Source organism: Protopterus annectens, chromosome 3.part0 (assembly GCF_019279795.1).
Source record: "Protopterus annectens isolate FY-2018-M chromosome 3.part0, PAN1.0, whole genome shotgun sequence".
Taxonomy (NCBI): Eukaryota; Metazoa; Chordata; order Ceratodontiformes; family Protopteridae; genus Protopterus; species Protopterus annectens.
In genome coordinates, this window is record NC_056731.1 from 1374341307 (window position 1) to 1374360744 (window position 19438).

The following is a 19438-nucleotide window of genomic DNA, read 5'->3' on the forward strand; positions in this document are numbered from 1 at the left end:
AACAGAATCCACCAATAGCAGGGGAAGCCACTAATCCAGGTACATGTCCAGGACTAAGGGTTAAATGTTTTAAATGCAACCAGTGGGGCCATGTAGCTTATAGATGTCTACAGAGGCAAGGTGGGGAACTAAAGACGGGAGACCCAGTAAGTGGGAATGATAAATTGCCAGCAATAAGTTGTCTGGAGACAACAAGGGTATCAAACTACCACAAGTGGTTATATCCTATCTTAGTAAATGGGAAGGAGGCCATTGATAAGAGAGCCACAGCCTCTGACCTAACCATTGTAAAGCCTGGAATGGTTGAAGAGGAGCACTACTTGCTTGGGCAGTCTACTCCAGTAAGAGCTTTAGGAAGCACCCCATTTCAAATACCTTTTGCTAGGGTTCACCTTGACTGGGAGGGTGGGAAAGGAAGCCAGCAAATTGGTGTGCTTGAGGATATCCTTGTAGATGTCTTGATAGGGAATGATTTTGATAATGCAGTATCTTGTTCATAGGTTCATAGGTTCATAGGTTGATATTAGGCTATCTGCCCTAGGGCATTTATAAGCCTAGCCAGAGTGTGTTTGGCTTTCACCATCCTTTTAAATTAGTTGACTGTGCCTCTGTATAGTAGGTCACAGAAGATAGCCCTTTTGAGGTAGTTTACTGTGCCTCTGTCTAGTAGGGACACAGAAGAGATCCCAGGGGTAAACCTACGATCTCCCATCCACTCGTCAAGATTTCTCTTGAAGAGGGTCATTGATGGACTCTGCCTAACATGGATTGGGATTTTGTTCCAGAATGAGGGGAGCCTCTGGGATATGAATCTGTCCCTCCAGCATGTCCTATTTATTTCTGTGCTGAGGTTTAAGTCCCTAGAACGTGTAGCGCTAAGGGATTTGGATTTCCTGAGGTGGAGCATGTCCATTAATTCTGGGTTGGACATGGCTTTATACGTCAGGCACAGATCGCCTCTGAGTAGGCGGTAATCAACTGAGTAGAGCTGGAGTTTCTTTAGCCTACCTGTGTAGGGCATCTGTTTGAGTCCCTTGATCCTCTTGGTGAGGTACTTTTGGGGTCTTTCCAGTTGCTGAAGGTGTCAGGTAAGGTACATCCCAAATGGGGCATTGTATTCAATTATGGGCCTGATGAGTGATGAGTAGAGGGGCACAATGACCTCTCTTGATCTAGATGTGAACCCTTTCATGATAAGGTGGGCTATATAGAAGGTCTTTCTAACCACTATGGCAATGTGATTGTCAAAGGAGAGATTGCTATCTACTTGGGTCCCCAAATCCCTAATTACTTCTTCCATACTTAATGGATTACCACCTATGTGGTAATTTGTGGGCACTTTGTTTTTCCCAAAGGGGATGACTATGCACTTTTTGGCATTTAGCTTTAGGCCATGGCTCTGGCACCAGTTATCCGTCTCTGTGAGACCCTTGTGTGCATGCAGTTACATGTAGTCAGGCTTGGAGACAAGCATGTGGGTTTGCTAGCCTGGGGGAGAACCAGACAGACCACACACTTACATCCAGGACTAGTAAGGTGGTTACTTCAGGGAGGGAGCTACTCTGTAGCAGTGATACAGAAGGTGAGCCACAGCTGCTTGTAGGTACTGATGTCCCTTGGACAGAGTGACTGCAAGGGCAGAGGTGAGTAGTAGTACCCGGGCTGACAGTGAGACACTGCTGTCAGAGGATGCCAGACTTCCTAGGGAAGGGTAGCTGAGGAAGGTTGCAAAGAGAGAGTTGAGACAGGCACAGCTCTCAGACCCTACATTACAAGGCCTGAGGGAGTTCGCTAGTGAGACACCTAATTTTCAATGGAAAGGGGAGTCTTTATCCTGGGACAAAGGGTTACTGTAGAGAGAGTGGACCCCTGAGAGAAGGCTAGAGAGTGAGAGAATACAGCAGTTGGTAGTGCCCAGAGCCTACCATCTGGCACTTCTATCCATAGCCCATGATATTCCCTTTGCAGGTCATATGGACATAAAACATACAAAGAGACATATTATGCAGATCCTGTAGTGGCCTGAGATTTGCAGAGATGTAACAGGGTACTGCAAGACCTGTGAACAGTGCCAAAAGGTAGGCAAGGCAGGAGACAAGGTGAAATCTCCTTTGATGCCTTTGCCTGTGATTGAGGAGCCATTTCAGAGGGTAGCTATGAATACTGTGGGGCCTCTGATTACCCCAAGTTCCACAGGGAAAAGTCATATCCTAGTGATAGTAGATTATGCTACCTGATACCGTGAAGTAGTGGCCCCATCCTCCATTGGGCAGGAAAGCTGGCAAATGCTTTGTTAGAGATTTTTCAGTAGGGTACGTTTTCCAAAAGAAATACTGACTGACAGAGGTGCCAATTTCATGCCAGACCTGTTGGCTTGTCTGTAGAAGTACTGTGGGGTGAAGCACCTAAAGGCCACCCCCAACCATCCTCAGACAATTGGTCTTGTTGAGAGGTTAAACTCTACACTCAAGTCCATGCCACAGGCATTTGCAGACCAGTTTAAGAGAGACTGGGACAAATATTTGCCCCATCTGCTGTTTGCTTACAGAGAGTTTCCCCAGGAATCCACAGATGTTTCACCCTTTGAGTTGCTGTATGGGTATAGAGTGAGGGGACCTCTATATTTGTTTTGAGATGAGTGGGATGGTACAAGAAGTCTGTTGTGGCATATGTCCTAAACTCAGGACAAGACTCAGGGAACTCATGGGCTTGGCCCCGGAGAACCAGGCAGAAGCCCAACAGCAGAAACAAGTCTGGTATGACAGGAATGCTCTAGCTAGAGAGTATGCTGTAGAGCAGCAAGCAATGGTCCTCATTCCTGTCAGACACAAAAAGCTGCAGGCAGCTTGGGAGGGACCCTACAAGGTTATAAGGAAGGTCAGTGATGTTAACTATATGGTATAACTGCTTGGCAGGAGGCCGGAGCACAAATGTACCATATTAACATGATAAAACCTTACCATGACAAGGAGACCTTTGTGCTAAGCATTAGCAGTACAATGCAGGATGGTTCTGAGGGGGATCTTTAGCTATAGGAAGCCAGACAGCCAAATCTCAAATTATTATGGTGGATCATAGGGTTGCAAACATATGATGGGACAGTGCAGCACTGTACTGATGTAAGCAATGCCAAGGCAGCTGGAATCTCAAGACAGGGAATGGGATAAGGTATCTTCAGATAGTCAACCCTCTCAAGCAATGTTTCTCAAGGGTCACTTGAAAAACTAGCTTGAGTTTTTTTTTTTTGAGGGGGGGAGAAGTGTGACACAAGGGAAATACTGCCAGCCCAGCTAGCTGGAATTTTGTAAATAATTATATGTCATTTGTGAATACCAGCATGATGCAATTTCTTGTGCTGATACTATATTGGAACTGTGTGTTGTGTGTATATTAAACTGATGATACAGAAGTCTGAGTTGAATATGGTTTGTACAGTACTGAGCTGCAAAGATGTATCCACAATGTACCCTGCTGGAACATATAAGATTAACTTGCAAAACTTAAGAAGAGTTGAGGTTAAATTACTTTATAGCTGGGCCATAAACAAAATATGTTATCTCTCAGTTTCAGGATAGTAGCAGACACAATGTCTAGAGGTAAATGTTTTTTTTGTATTATCTTGAAAGAGAAGTAATTACTAGGTTTAGAATGTAAAAGTGTTTTATTGTTTTATGACTTCCCAGATCTGCAAACATCTGATATATATATATATATATATATATATATATATATATATATATATATATATATATATATATATATATCACATAGAGGCATTAAAAGTCTGCTAGTTCCTGTTTTAGCCTGGGAACTGAAGTCAGGTGACAAAAAGTGATATCATTCAAGTTAATCCAGAAGAAATATTTTATATTAATTTAAGAACTCTCTCAGAAAGAGACTGTACATTTTGAATTTTGTCTTTGACCTGGAAACACCCACTGATTATCACATCTGCACTTCTCTTGCTGTGAGTAAGTCTTTTAGAGCATAGTAACTCTTTTAGATATAATTAGAAATATAGTAATGATTAGTTTAGATGTTTCTGTGTTTATTTGAGACTGTTCTGCAATGTTGTTTTAAATACTTCCTGTGATTTTGAACTCTGAAGTAAATGTATTTGATTTACTGAGCATTGTCTTGTTCTTTTATTATTTATTATTAAATATATTTAAACTTACCTTTGTGACTGATATTTGTGAGCCATATTTAAGCTCATAGAGTACTTACATATCTATATGGTGACACTGTAAAGGCCACTCTTAAATAACCTTGCTTGGTCAGACTACCATTTAGATTAATAGTAACATTACACAGTAGAATTGGACAACCTTTGTTAAGGGCTTAAAGCAGCTGATAGGAGTGATTGGTGGCAGGGGAAACTACCTTATAGTCTGGGCAGAAAAGGCATAGCTAGAAAACTTGTGCCAGTTTTTCCCAGGAGTGTGTGTGTGCGTGTTTGTATATAAATCAAACCTCAAAGAGTGTGTGTGTGTGTCAGCTACTTTGGCAGGGACATGATGCACTGGTTGGACCGAGAGGGTGCTGGAGGTTTGGGATTGGCCACTCAGCTGAGATTTCAACCCTATAGTTGTGCCAGTGGGGAGTCTTATTTGGGATCTGGAAAAAGACGCAGAAACCAGCCCCAAACTGACTGTGGTCTCTTTGCGCTCTTAAGGAAAATTGCACTTTACTGTGTGTATAGTTTTCATCCTTCCATTGCGTACATCCCCCACTGTTGCCAGTGGTGAGGATTGAGGCTCCTTAATTACTGGGCCAGTGTAGGGTGTCACATATTAATTGGTTGACAGTGGTGGGATAGCCACATCACATATTAATTGGAGTGTAGTGGTGTGAATATTGAATTCCTGTAGCCTGTCAACAGTGGTCACTGAAGGTGTTTGTACTCTCAATCAGCCATGCAGTTAACATTCAGAGTTTTATATCACAATTTTTTTAGGTTAGCTTAGTTTGTCAGAGAGAGCAGGAAAACATGTCAGCAGAGGAGTATGGCAAGCTGACAAAGAGCCAGTTGGCTGAGATGTGCCAGGCTAATGGACTGATGCATGCCAACCTGACTAAGGCAGAAATGATTGAAGTTTTGGGCACAGCTGCATTGCAGAGCAGCAATCAGGAGGGCAACTAGGCTGGCTTTGGAGATATAGAACTCTCAGAAAATGAACAGTTCAACCTTTCCACATAGGACTTAAAAATCCATCTGGAGTTAAAGAGACTTGAGCTGGAGGCCAAGCATTTGAAAATAGAGGCAGCAGAGAGACTGAGACATCTGGAGGCTGAGGAAAATGAGAAAAGGTGACATCTATAGACTGAGGAAAATGAGAAACTGTGATGCCTGGAAGCTGAGGAGAATGAGAGGCAGAGGGAACATGAAAAGTAGATGCTGACTCATCACCAGGGTCATGGAGGTAATGAAGACAGGAGTAACCAAACTACAGAAGTGACAAAGGTCAGAAAAGTTATTCCCCAATTTACAGAGGAGGATAATTTTGATAGTTTCATTCATATGTTTGAAAGGGTATGTAAACAGTATAATGTTGACCAAGGGCTATGGGTACGGTTCCTGACCCCCTTACTCCATGGAAAAGCTGTAACTCCTATTTCTACATTATCTGATACTGATTGCTTAAATTATAATATTGTAAAAAATGTATTTTAGAATGCTTTAAGTTAATAGCTGTAGCTTATAGGAAAAAGTTTAATGAGCATAGACGCAAGGTTGATGAAAGTGTGTGTGAATATGTTGCTGAACTAAGGACTTATTTTTATATGTAGGGAGTGGATGCCAGGTCACCACTTTTGAAGGGCTGGCAGATCGTTTAGTGAGGGAACAAGCTCTTAGCACTTTGCCTGAGGACATGAATATCTGGTTAGCTGATAGACAATGCAGTACTGCAGATGAGTTGGGGAAGAAGGGAGACCTATACCTAGCAAGCAGGGCATCACTGCACAGGAAAGGGACACCCCAGTGCTGCTTATGGGTGTAGGGAAACCCTTGGTGGGCAGCCCAGACTGCCCCAATGCTGTCCACCAGTAGCAGGGTAGGCCACTAGTCCAGGTATACATCCAGGACTAAGGGTTAAATGTTTTTCATGCAACCAGTGGGGCCATGTAGCATATAGATGTCCACAGAGGCAAGGTGGGGAACAAAAGATGGGAGAGCCAGTAAGTGAGAATGGCAAAATACCAGCAGTAACTTGTCTGGAGACAACAAGGGTACGAAACTACCACAAGGGGTTATATCCTATCATAGTAAATGGGAAGGAGGTAATTTGTTTGCAGTGCACTAAATGTATATTAAACAATATTCTAATATTCAGCCTAATATTGCATGAATGGTAATTTGTGTGTAAGGACCAAAATATCATCCAAAAGCTGACCTGAAATTTTGGGCATGCATATAAAAACACTTAGCATGGAATGTACCAGATTGGGGTTATTAAGATCCTTTTGCAATATTTTATGGAAAAAATAACATTTTCTCTTTTTACATTAATTTTGAAGAAGTGTAGTATGATACTGTCATGTTAAGAATAGCCTATGCAAGCCAAGGGTGTTAGTTAAAACTGACATTGCAACATGATGGTCAATATGGAAACGTCTGCATGTAATGTCTGACAAAGTTGTTACTTAGGTTAGCTATATTTTTCTGTCAGAATCAATATTGCAAAATATGTGTGGCTTTTAGGCAAACAAATGCTACCAATTTATACATAACATTGAAACATGCAGTGTTTCCATTCATATTTGATTTCTAACATATACAATTTTGTAGAACAATACTATTGATTTATTTATTTTATTTTTATTTTACATTTGTTTACCGGGAAGGTCTGTCTGGGCCAAGGACCCATCTTCAGTGGAGGCCTGTGGAGAAAAGCTCCAAAAAGAAATTTACAAATAACCATATATAACAGTAACATAGCATATTTAAAACAGTAACATTCCAAATAACTACAGTATTTTAACATAGGCAGAAAAAAAGTTACAGCATATAGGTTTCTAGCCTGTATAAGAAAGTAGCATTATTTTAGACCATAGAGCAGTAGTAACTTATCTAATACATGCATTAAAGAGGCTCTAAATAAAAATCTACCTAAGCAACAGAGACCTCCAAAGCAGACATCCAAGCAAACGCTACCTCAAAACGAAACACGCACAACACATAGCCCACAAAGTCAGTGTGCCAAGCAGCCACAGCCCTTAAGGCTGAATAACACACCTGATACTCTTGTAATAGGTGACTCTATTGTCAGACACACTGATGTCCCGCTCACCAGGCTGAATAAAGAGAAGGTCACGGTGAGCTGCCTGTCAGGTGCTAGGATCCGCCACATAACACAAGCACTCAGGTTACTCCAAAGCAAATACAAATATGACTCAGTCATTGTACATGCTGGTGTGAATGACCTGAGATGTACCTCCCTGGACTACATGAAAAGAGACATAGAGGAGCTCTCTGATCATGTAGCCCAGGCTGGAATGACCCTGACCTTGAGCAGCATCTTACCCTATCCTAGAATGATGCCACAGTACAAAGACAAAATGATCGATTTTAACAATTGGCTAAAATATTGGTGTCATTCAAAGGGGATCCAGTGTCTGTCAGCCTGGGATGACATGCTCGACAAGCCACGCTGCTTCGCTAGGGACGGCTTGCACCTGTCACCACTGGGCTTTCGGATATTGGCAAAGGCTCTTGCCACCCCCATAGTGCCTTTTTTAGGCAAGGCTCAAAAGTCAAACCCACCCCCATAGACAGCACAAGGAACAAGAAACTAAGGGTAATGCTGCTAAACGCCAGAAGTCTTAACCTCAAGATGCATGCACTCGAAGCTCTCCTCAGTATGGAGAACAACGATATCTGTGCAGTGACAGAAACCTGGTTCAAAGCTCCAGAGAACACCCCCGCACTACCAGGCTATACCTCATATCATGCTTTTCGGCCCCAAAACCCGGACCGAACCACAAAAGGAGGGGGAGTTTCCATATTTATCAAGGATATCCACACCTCCAGGTTAGTGGCATTGCACGAAGTATCGGAGACCATCCATGTACAACTAACAGTGGGCAAGACTGCTTTTCAGTTTATAGCATCCTACAGACCACCCTCTCAAAGTCAGGAATCCCACTCGGCTTTCCTGAAAACATTGGAGAACATGAAGATCTCTCCGAACACCATTATATTGGGTGACTTCAACTACCCAAGCATTGACTGGGAGCACTACTCAAGCCCCATCACCTTAGCCCAAAGGTTCCTGGAAATTATAAACTCAAATGCTATGGAACAACTAGTCACCACTCCCACAAGAGGGGACAACATACTAGACCTGATCATTACCAACATGGGGACTCTATGCTCCACACCAGAAGTATATCCCTCATTGGTAAGATCAGACCATAAATTAATTTCACTGGATGTCCACATCCCGACCCCACCCCCAGCCCAAAAAAACACAGTGAAAAACTTCTCAAAAGCGAACTTCTCACTTCTCAAAACTGAAGTGGAATCCTTCAAGGCCCCAGGGCCAGTGGAAACTACGGCCCAAACTGCAGAATCCTATATAAACGCATTCTACGGACATCTCCAGGAATGCATGGATCATGCTATCCCAAACAAAACCAAGACCCAATCATCCAAAGGCAGGCATCCAGTCTGGTGGACCCCTGCCATAAATAAACTGTACAACAGAAGGAGGAAGCTACTACATGATAGAGCAAAATCCCTAATAGGGAAGGCATCTCTGATCAGTACTAGCAAAAAATTACAATCCCTCATAAAATTCTCCAAGGCCAGCTTCGAGAGAAAAATTGCACAGGACACCAAAGACAATCATAAGGCTTTTTCAGTTATGTTAGAAACCTGGGATGCAACTCCCAGACTTGTTCTGAGCTGATTCTAAACGACAAAAAATACACTGAACCCACAGACATCGCCAATATCCTGGCAGACAGGTTCAGTGCAAACTTCTCCACCCCTCCCCCAAAAGAGCAAGTATCTATCCCAGCAGAGGGTTGCCTCCCAAACATCTCTGATGCTCAGGTGAAGGCTGCCCTCTCCAAAGCAAAAAACACTGCTTCCATGGGACCAGATGGCATCCCAGGTTGCGTCCTACATGAACTCCAAGAGGAACTTATCCCTCAAATAAAACAGCTATACAATCTCAGCCTCACTACAGGATATGTGCCCACAGAATGGTGTACAGCAACAGTGGTCCCACTCCACAAAGGTGGAGCCTCTATGGACCCTGGAAACTATCGCCCCATAAGCCTGACTAGCTTAGTCTGCAAGGCTATGGAGAGGATCATCATGGAGCTCATAAACAAAGACATTGGGGACCTACAGACACTAGATCCTACCCAGTTCGGCTTTGTCAAGGGCAGATCCTGCCTTTTGAACCTGGTTGACTTCTTTGAAACAGTCACCAAAGCCATAGATGAAGGGAAGGTAGTCCACACAGCCTATCTGGACCTTGCAAAGGCATTTGACACAATACCCCACTCGGGCATCATAGATAAGCTATCCAGCTTAAATATAAACCCCTAAGTCACAAGATGGGTCGCAAACTGGCTCAAAGACAGAACCCAAAGAGTGAGAGTTGCTGGAGCCATGTCAGACTCGAAACTGGTTACAAGTAGCGCCCCACAGGGTACTGTCCTGGGACCACTCTTGTTCGGTATATACTTTTCCGAGGTACAGGCAAACGTGGGAGGACTATAGCTCACCAAGTTCGCAGATGACTGCAAACTGGGCGCCATAATCAACTCTCCAGCTGACACAAACATCCTTCAAAAAGGTCTCACAGAGACAGATAACTGGTGCCAGTGCCATGGTTTAAAGCTAAATGCCAAAAAATGTATAGTCATACCCTTTGGCAAAAACAATGTGCCCACAAATTACCACATAGGCGGAAACCCATTAAGTACAGAGAAAGTTATTGGGGACCCAAGTTGATAGCAATCTCTCCTTTGAAAACCACATTGCCAAAGTGGTTAGAAAGACCTTTTACATAGCCCACCTCATCACGAAGAGTTTCACATCTAGATCAAGAGAGGTAATTGTGCCCCTTTATTTATCCCTCATCAGGCCCATCATAGAATACAATGCCCCTTTTGGGATGTACCTTACCCGACACCTGCAGCAATTAGAAAGACCCCAAAAGTATCTCACCAAGAGGATCAAGGGTCTCAAACAGATGCCATATGCTGCTCGGTTAAAAAAACTCCAGCTTTACTCAGTTGCATACCGCCTACTTCGAGGCGATCTATGCCTGACATACAAAGCTATGTCAAATCCAGAATTAATGGACATGCTCCACCTCAGTAAATCTAAATCACTTAGAGCCACATGCTCGAGGGACTTGAACCTCAGCACAGAAATAAATAGAACTTGCTGGAGGGACAGGTTCATAACCCAGAGGCTCCCTTCGCTCTGGAATAGAATTCCAGTTCATGTTAGGCAGAGCACCTCACTGAATCTCTTCAAGAAGTATCTCGATAGGTGGATGGGGGATCGTAGGTTTGTCCCAGGGATTACTCCCGTGTCACTATTAGACAGAGGCACAGTAAACTAAACCTTAAAAAGAGCACAGTATACTCAAATCAAGGGGTGGCGTAAGCCATACAGAATCGTGCTAGGCTTATAATTGCCTCAGGGCAGATAGCCTAGTATGAACCTATGAACCTATAAACTTATTCCTTGTAGAGTATTGCCAAAGATAAGCAGTAAAAAGATCAATGTTTAGACTCAACAGTGTTAAAGAGTAAGATACGTAAGAAAGTGAGAGGAGGGCAAGGCAGGACTTTTGGTGTCATTTCATGCTAGCAATTAGAGGGAGGGGACAGAAAGCTGGAAGAGAGATCAAATAAGATAGTATGGTCTAGAAGAGCTATATGGGAGTGATTGTATATTCAGCCTGGGTTTGTGAAGGAGGACATCCAGTTGTTGATGAGGTGTTCCTTAAGTAGATGCTTAAATTTAGTTGTATTGATGCAATTAATTATTGTTTGAAGTAGTGTATTCCAAAGTTTAGATAAGTGGTTAGAGAAGAGGAAATTCACAAAGGCATTGCTAGATGTGGTAACTAACAAGCCTTTGTTGGTGGATCTCAGTGTTCTAGAGCTAGAGTAGGGTTGAACAAGATATTTGAGAGAAGGACAGCTATTTGGGTGGTTGAGTATGTAGTGTATGTTGGTTAGTTAGTTATAGGTCAGAAGATTAGGAAGTTCTACACATTTTAGATGCTCCAATGGACTGCAGTGGTATGATCTGCAAGGGACGTTTGAGGCAAATCTTGCTATTTTGTTGTAACAGGTTTCCAATCTATTTAACTGTTTTTCTGGGGTTTGTAAGTATAGGTGAAGCATAAAGGAAGGTGGAAAGTAGGTGAGTTCTGGATATGGCTTGTCTGGTGGGTCAGTTAGGAAATGTTTGATCCTATAGTGTGAGCCTGTTTGATATGTACCCTTTTGATGGTTATGGCTAGGTGCTTGTCAATGGTCACTCCTAGGAACTTAGTATTCCCTACCGATTCTATTATAGTATTATTGGAAGAGAGATTGGTGAAGGGGATGCTGACTATGTGTTTTGTTACTAGTAAAGAGCATGAGCTGAGTTTTATTGGGTTGAGAACAAGTTGAACATCAGATAGATAAGTTTCGATGTCATTGAAGGCTTTTGGAGTTATTTGAAGGAGTGAAGAGATACAGGTTGCTGAGGAAAAAAGGGAGGAAATGTCAGCATATTGAATAATTGTTGAATGTTGAGTGGCTCTGTATAATTTATTTCTGAATATGGAGAATGGTAATGGAGCAAGTATTGACCCTTGGGGTATGCTGACTGAGACAGCAGGGGTGATAGTTAATTATTCCATTTGACTGTTTCTTGGTGGTCTCATAAATAGTTAAGAAACCATAACAGGGTGAACATAGGTAGATTTAGGGAGCCTAGTTTGTTGAGAAGTGTCTGGTGGTAAACTGTGTCAAAAGCTTTTGACATATCCAGAAAGATAGAAGAGACATTGTGGCCATTGTTTCTAAGCTGATTAACTGAATTAGTAAAGTTAATGAGGGCTGTAATGGTGCTATATTTAGACCTAAACCCATGTTGGGAAGGGGATCATAGGTTTTATTATGTACTAGATATTGTACCAGTTGTATGTGAACACAATTTTCAAGTATCTTAGCAAAAGAAGGGAGAATAGCTATGGACCTATAGTTGCTGAGTTCAGAGGATGCCCCACCTTTGTGTAGTGGGATTATATGAGAGGTTTTCCAGAGTTTTTGGATGTATTCTTCTTTAATGGACTGGTTCATAAGGATAGAAACTGGAAAGGAAATCACGTCTGAAGCAATTTTCAGATAGTCACTGGGAAGCTAATCTGCATGGAAGGTCGTGAGAAGTTTTTTTTTTTTATGGTGCTGGTTTGTGTAGGCTTAATTGAGAAGGAGTTCAGTGAATCTAAAGTATGAGCAGGTAATGATAGAGAGGTATTAATGTTGTTTTTTACATGTGATAGGATAGAGTTGATAAAGTCGGAGTTGAACTGTGAAGCAATATTATCAGTGGTATTGGTAGTAGTTAGGGTAGTGGTTGTAGTTTGTCCAGGTTTCAGCAGGCAGATAATGGCTTGCCAGAATTTCTGTGTGTTATTCTGGTATTTAATTTCTGTGGTGGTGTAGTATACTTTTTTGTCATATTTAATTTGTTTTTTTTAGCTAGATTATGGAACTGTCAATAGTTGTGTAGTGATGTTTTATTTTTGTATCATGGTAATGATACCAGGCTCTATCTCTTTGTTTAAGGAGTTTTTTGGTTTCTTTTGTTAGCCAAGGAGTAGGTTTGGATTTAGTACAATTTTTTCTGAGGGGAGCTAGCTGATGTAGGATATTGATAAATGTATCACTGTAGTATTGGACAGCCATGCTGAGATGGAAGTGTTTGAGTGGAGATCAGTCACACTTTTGCAAAAGGGTTTTAAATACATCAGGAGAGGATTTTCTTTTATTGTGTATTTATTCATAAGTAATATTTTTAGGAGGATGAATACATTGTCAAATGAGGAAGTTAAGTCTGTGATCACTTAGATTGTCTGGGAGACAGCCTGATTGATAGTAGCTGGAGGGTGTATTTATAAGAGACCAGTCTATTATAGACTATTTATTGCTGTGCTTGTCAATCCTGGTTGGAGTTTGTATCATTTGGTAGTAGACATGTAGATCTATGAAACTGACTGGATTGTCATGAACATGGGTAGCCCAATCTAGGTTGAAATCTTCCATTATTATGGTTTCCTGCTTATATGTTGATGAACACCAGTAAAGGAGTTTTTTGATGGAGGCTGTGTTATTTCCAGGAGTAATTTAGACTGCTATTATAATTATGTGTTTGTTAGAATTAATTTGGACGTGTGAGATTAAGATTTAACATTTTTGGGGGGGCTGGGTATTTATAAGGTAGCCTTTCCAGTTTAAGGTTATCCTTATGGATTATGGCTATCCCCAGACCATTCTTGTAAATTCTGTCCAGCCTATAGATGTTGTAACCATGGGTTAGCATCTCTGTGTCTTACATGTGTGGCTTTAACCAGGTTTCTGTTACTACAGCTATATCAGGTCTATATTGGGTAAGGGTAGCATGAAATTCGGAGGTTTTGTTCTAAGGTTCATATTCATGATGAGGAAATCTGAACTGATAATCTGTATATTGGAGAAGTTTGAGGCGAGTGGGATTTTAGAGCCTAGGAGATTATGTTGTGTGGGGAGAGGGCCTGGGTTGGGGTGTATATCTCCACTTTGTTTTAGTTGTTGTGAGTTGATTAGGAATAGATGATTAAGTTTGCTTATGTGTTTGGTATACTTGCAGAATGGGTTTGGTATATTATTTGATTGAACATATTCATATAAGAAAAATTCACTAGATGAGTAGTTGCATATTTAGGGAGCAATTGTATAATTGGTTGTTGGGTTTTGTGGAAGGGAGAGTATGGGTTGCTGGGGGAGTGAGTTATGGTTATTTGTTGATTTTGGTAGCATGTGAAGAGGTAAAATGTTATGAGTAGGCTGGATAGTATTCAATGTTGGTAAGACATTATTATTTTTAATTAGAATACTGAAATATTGTCTGACTTGATTAGGTGGAGTTATGCGAGATAATATGACTAGGGGTAGTATGTAGATAGGATGCTAGTGTGATAACAGAAATATGTTGAGAGATGGAGTGTAGGGATGAGGAGGGTGGAGCTAATAGAGGAAGAGGTGTGGTCTGGATAGGTTTAAATTTAGAGATAGTGGGGTGGGTGGGATATGGGGCAGGGCAGGGGAGTAAAGTGAGCCTGGACACCCCAGAGACCAAGACTCTTCAGGTAAAACATTGTTTTGAAATACTGTGAAAATGCGACATACATAACTTGCATTGATTGTGCAATATCACAAAACAGCAGTGTGCTCTCCAGCTTTGTCTAACATCACTTGAAAGCTCTAGAAGAGACAGAGGCTAGCAGAATAAGAGCCATTTATTTGACCATAATGATCATTTTTGGCATGTACAATACTACTTTCTTCATAAACATGCAATATAAATTGCATATCACTAGACGGGTTTTTCATACTAACATCAGTATTTAGCCTATCATCCAATGAACAGAATCTATTTTTTGCATTGCTTTTTTTAGGATTCACACATTTATGAAACATTGCAAATCATATTTGATGTCCTTTTGAGTATTTTGGAGAGAAAATAACTCACAGGAAGCAAGTAGTTCACTGGCTTAAAAGAATTCTGAAAACAACAACATTAACCAGCTGGATAGACTTCAAGGAGACTCTAATCTTAACACTGGACTGTGTTTGTCTGTGTTGCAATATCTAGACAATGTATCTGGAGCATATAAAGACATTTGACATGCAAAACTACAATGTGATATTCAGTAGTGTGACAGAATGTGGAGATAATCAATATTTTGCCATCTGGATTGGGAACAGAGTACTACAGAGAAAACAATGCCTAGGGTTTTGAGGGAAATACTTTATTGGGCACATACCTCAGCCAGTGTGTCCCAGAGTTCAATACTACAGCCAGTATTTTTAATTATGTATTGTCTTATTTTACATTCTTGAAAAAGAGTTTTCTCTTAAAATATGCAGGTATCTCACACTTCTCTTTATATAACCATAATCTGTTCTATTGTTCTTTGCACTTCAAAGAACCTCCTATGCTTATTTTTAGCCTCACAATTTACAGAAAGTTTTCTGCCATAATGCTTTGTAATAAATTGCATTATACATCAATCATAATGTATTTTCATTTTCTTGTCCTCGAATTGTAACACTTATGACATTTGTTTTCTACTCTAAATTTTTCATAGCAGGAGTTAAAACTCATTATCAAACTGTGACTGTGTTATATTGACCTGAAATGCATTTAAGTTTATTGTCTAAAATATATTAACTATTGTTTTACTGTTTACTTGTTCTTGTTATTCCAAGTAAATGTAATGTAATGTATTTTTACTTTGCAAAGGTGGCAAGCTTTCTTTTCCTAGATGGACAGAGTATGCCTGCATCTAATATCACGAAGAGCCTGAGTATCACAACTAGGAATAACATGTAATTTCTCAATCTACAATAATACGACACATCATGGAATACTCTTACCTAGACAGATTAGTTACATTGAACTTTTATAGTACTGCTCACTAACCAGTAAGGACTAGACACTGCACAGCTAACAGAACACTTAGGTACTCAACTTTCCAAATTCTTTTAGACTAAATGATGAACACAAAAATTACAAGGTGTCCTGATCTTTTGTTTACTACTACTGCTACAAAAACACATAAAGAAACAAATTTATAACAGAAGCAGTTGCTTAATTTTGAATTGGCTTACCAGTAGGTCGTAAGCAATGCATAACTCTAACATAACTTAAGGAAAAAGATGACTCATTTGCTGGCTATATGGAGTACTTAGACAACACGATGGAAGAAAAAAATAAGAAATGCTGTGTTAGTCCAATAACAGAAAATACAAAAACACTGGAAAACAGATGTGTTGTCATACCTTTTATTGAATATACGTTTCACAATTACTTGAGCCTTCCAGCTGGCATGAGTTCTTTGTCAGGAGTTGTTAAATTACTGTTGTTAGATAAATATCCACTTGTGCCCAAGAAAGTACATCATTTATTTCCAATTGTCTAAAACAAAAAAGAGGAACCTGAAAAAAAGCCAGTGTTGAAAAAATCTGCAGTTCTGGTGTCTCAGATTACTAAATCTCAGAGACAGACACTGTGTGTGCGTCTGTGTGTCTGTCTGTGTGTGTATGCACCTGAGTATGAGGCTATGTAAAAATAGATGTTTTGTCACATTACAATAGAGCCAATGTTCACTTAGCAAAGAAGATGACAGTCAGAGAGACTACTCTAATATTTAATTAGACAATAAGTCACAATCCAAGATATGTGTAGGGAGATCAGTTAAATCCAAAGAAGGAAAACAAGAAGTTGTGCTTTGTAATTTCTTTGTCGGTTTGATGAAGCAATCATTGTGAGATAGATAAATGAACAAAAAAGAGTGTTATAAAAAAGATCAAACCACAAAACAATGAAACACACACACACGCGCACACACGCGCACACACACACACACACACACACACACACACACACACACACACACACACACACACAGAAAGCACAGATAAAATACTGTTTCATGCAGAGGGACTACACCCCCTGCTAATTACACATATCAGCTCTGAGATTGCACAACAGTGGAGAAAGGGCAAATTTGTTGTTCCCGCTGTACCTTGATCTTGAACACAGCAGTCAGTATTAATAGAATTCAGTCTCTTAAGTTGGAAAAGCAGCCAAAAAAGGAATGTTCAGTATTCTGAACATTTGTTCATATGAACTGCATCCACTCATACATCTGGAGGGAGTATATTCTTCAGTTTTTGAATACATTGTTCAGTTTGCATAAGAATGCTAAATAAAATTATGCTTTACAGCAACATGTTTTATTACTAGATCAGAACTATAATTTAGGAAGAAAACAGACTTATTATGAACATGAGGATAGTTGTGATTTATTATTCAGTGGCATATAAAAGTAAAATGATCATGACTATATCTGAAACAGCATATAAGCATATGAAAATATGGATTGCATCCATCATCAAATATTTAACTAATCCTTTCAAAATCTATATTATATTGAGAACAAATGTAATTATAAATAATGTTTAAATGCATCATGTTACTTTTTTGTTACTTTTTTTCACCATGTCTATGTCACTCAATTTGTTGAACTTTAGTGCTTATTTAAAGATCATGTTTAAAGTAACAAAACACACTTTTATTTTTTTATTTCTCTCTTGCTGTATTGTTAAAGGTTCTTGCCAAACTGTTCATTTAATAAGGTACTCGTACTAATCATGCATAATTAGAACTGGATCCCAAAGTGACATATACATCTCCTGATGCCTACTAATATTAATATTAATGCTATAAATACAATAGAAGTAGCTTAGACTTCCATGTTTGAAGTCAATTTTTTAAACAAATTTTTTTCAAAAAATGGCTTGTAGCAAACCTTTATTTTTACACAAGAGTGTATGTAAACAATTAATTTATGAAGAAAATAAATGTGTATTATGCCATTTAAACATGCCCCCGGATTTATTATTCCTCCGAGCAGGACTAGCTTAGTCCTGCATGGAGGCAGCCATTTAGGAGAAGGACGGCAGCGCGTCATGCATAGTAATGAGACATGCTGCCTGAACTCCTAGGCTTACATGGAGCATGTAAGAATGCAGGGAGCATGTCTGAGAGCAGAGCTCTCAGAATATACACTCCCCTGCAATGAAGAACAGCAGAAAAGGGTATGAAATGAGTGAGATCGCTCATAGGTGACCACATATCCACACCAACAGTTCCCCTTGTGTACAACAGCAACAGTATATATAAATAAAATGAAGAAACCCTTTATTTTTTTTTTAAATCTGATTAAATCTAACTGTAGGTGCACGGGTGTGCCCATCGCTTAGCTACGGTTAATGCAGCATAAATGGCTGAAGAGGATAACAAGGAAGATATATGCAAATGAATTAACATAGCAATAGTGTAGTGGTCAGAGCATTCACCTTATGAGCAGGCATTCCCGATTCGAGTCCCACTGCAGCACATTCCATTTCCCATGGCAAAGCACATTATGAGTAATATTTATGTTGCATAACCCACTAAATAACATATTTTCATGAACTGGAGTATTGCAGTAAATGCACATGTGAGATGTCAGTGTCTTAATGAATAAGGCACTAGTAAGCAGGTTTAACCACAAATAAGCAGTAGTAAGCATATTTAAGCACTAGTAAGTAGGCTTAACCCCATTTGCACAGTGGTAAGCAATGTCTACACTGGTTAAGCAATTGTAAAGCTAACTCTCTGTAAGCAGATGTAACGGCATATTAGCAGTGCTTACCATCGTGCAAACCCTCTTACAAATGCTCAAAAGTGCCTTAATCACTCTGTATCCAACAGCCCTTGTTCTGCCCGTCAACAAAATAAACAGCCATGTAGGTCTCAAACCCAGGACCCTATACACCATATTTACAGTAGTTAACCACCAAGCCATCACAGAAGAACAACAGAATGAGGTATCAGCAAACAAGTCCTCACCATAGTAAAACAAAACTGAACTTGTGCAAGGAATCAATATACAGTCATATGTTCCATAACCCACTACATAACATAAATATGTGAATTGGAGTACAGCAGTAAGCCCAGAAGTGAGGTGTAATTATAATAGTGTTGAAGTCCCCAGTAAAACACAAGGACCCCATAGACTGTACGTACACATTAATCATGGATACCAGGCATACATATAAGGTGTAATGAATAATAACTCAATGCCAAAAAGGAATTATATGCAAAGTCTAATGTAAGCAAAGCTAAGCATTGCACAGGGCAGCTTAGGAGGTGTAAGAAATGTATAGGGCAGCTAACTCATTGTGCCCAATGGTATACCGCTTTAAACAATGCCAGCCATAGGTAAGCCGGTTTGCCCATAGCTTAGCCTTTTCAAAACTGGCAAATCACGGAAAAGTGTGGGAAATCAGCCCTACTTAAACCCTAGAGGTGGGAATACATCTCATAACTGGTTATAGCAGCCCCCTAGCAGGCACTATGGCAGTAAGGGGAGAAGGTGTGAGCTTTCAGGTGCAACACTAGTGCATCCAGGAGTCCAAGGTCATGGCAAGACTCCTTGTCAAAGACCATGATCAGAGACTGCTGCAGGGCCAGTAACAGGGCTCCAATATAAGGCAGAGGCCTGGGTCTATCTCACCAGTGCCACTGGCATACCCCAAACTGGTGAGCAGGTCAGGCACCACTATGCCTACCTGAAGCGGCATAAGAAGGACCTCT

At 40.4% G+C, this 19438-nt stretch overlaps 1 long non-coding RNA gene across 2 annotated transcripts in view; it reads right to left on the bottom strand.

Moving 5' to 3' along the window:
- Positions 1–16328, bottom strand: part of LOC122797305 — a 425070-nt gene extending 408742 nt beyond the window's left edge. Inside the window, exon 1 of one of the 2 annotated variants that reach the window (XR_006364061.1) lies at positions 16075–16328. This is a non-coding gene — a long non-coding RNA (uncharacterized LOC122797305). Of the gene's footprint in view, positions 1–15903; positions 16030–16074 lie in introns of those variants that run through there. The other variant, XR_006364062.1, reaches the window with a different exon arrangement.
- Between the last annotated feature and the right edge of the window lie 3110 nt (positions 16329–19438).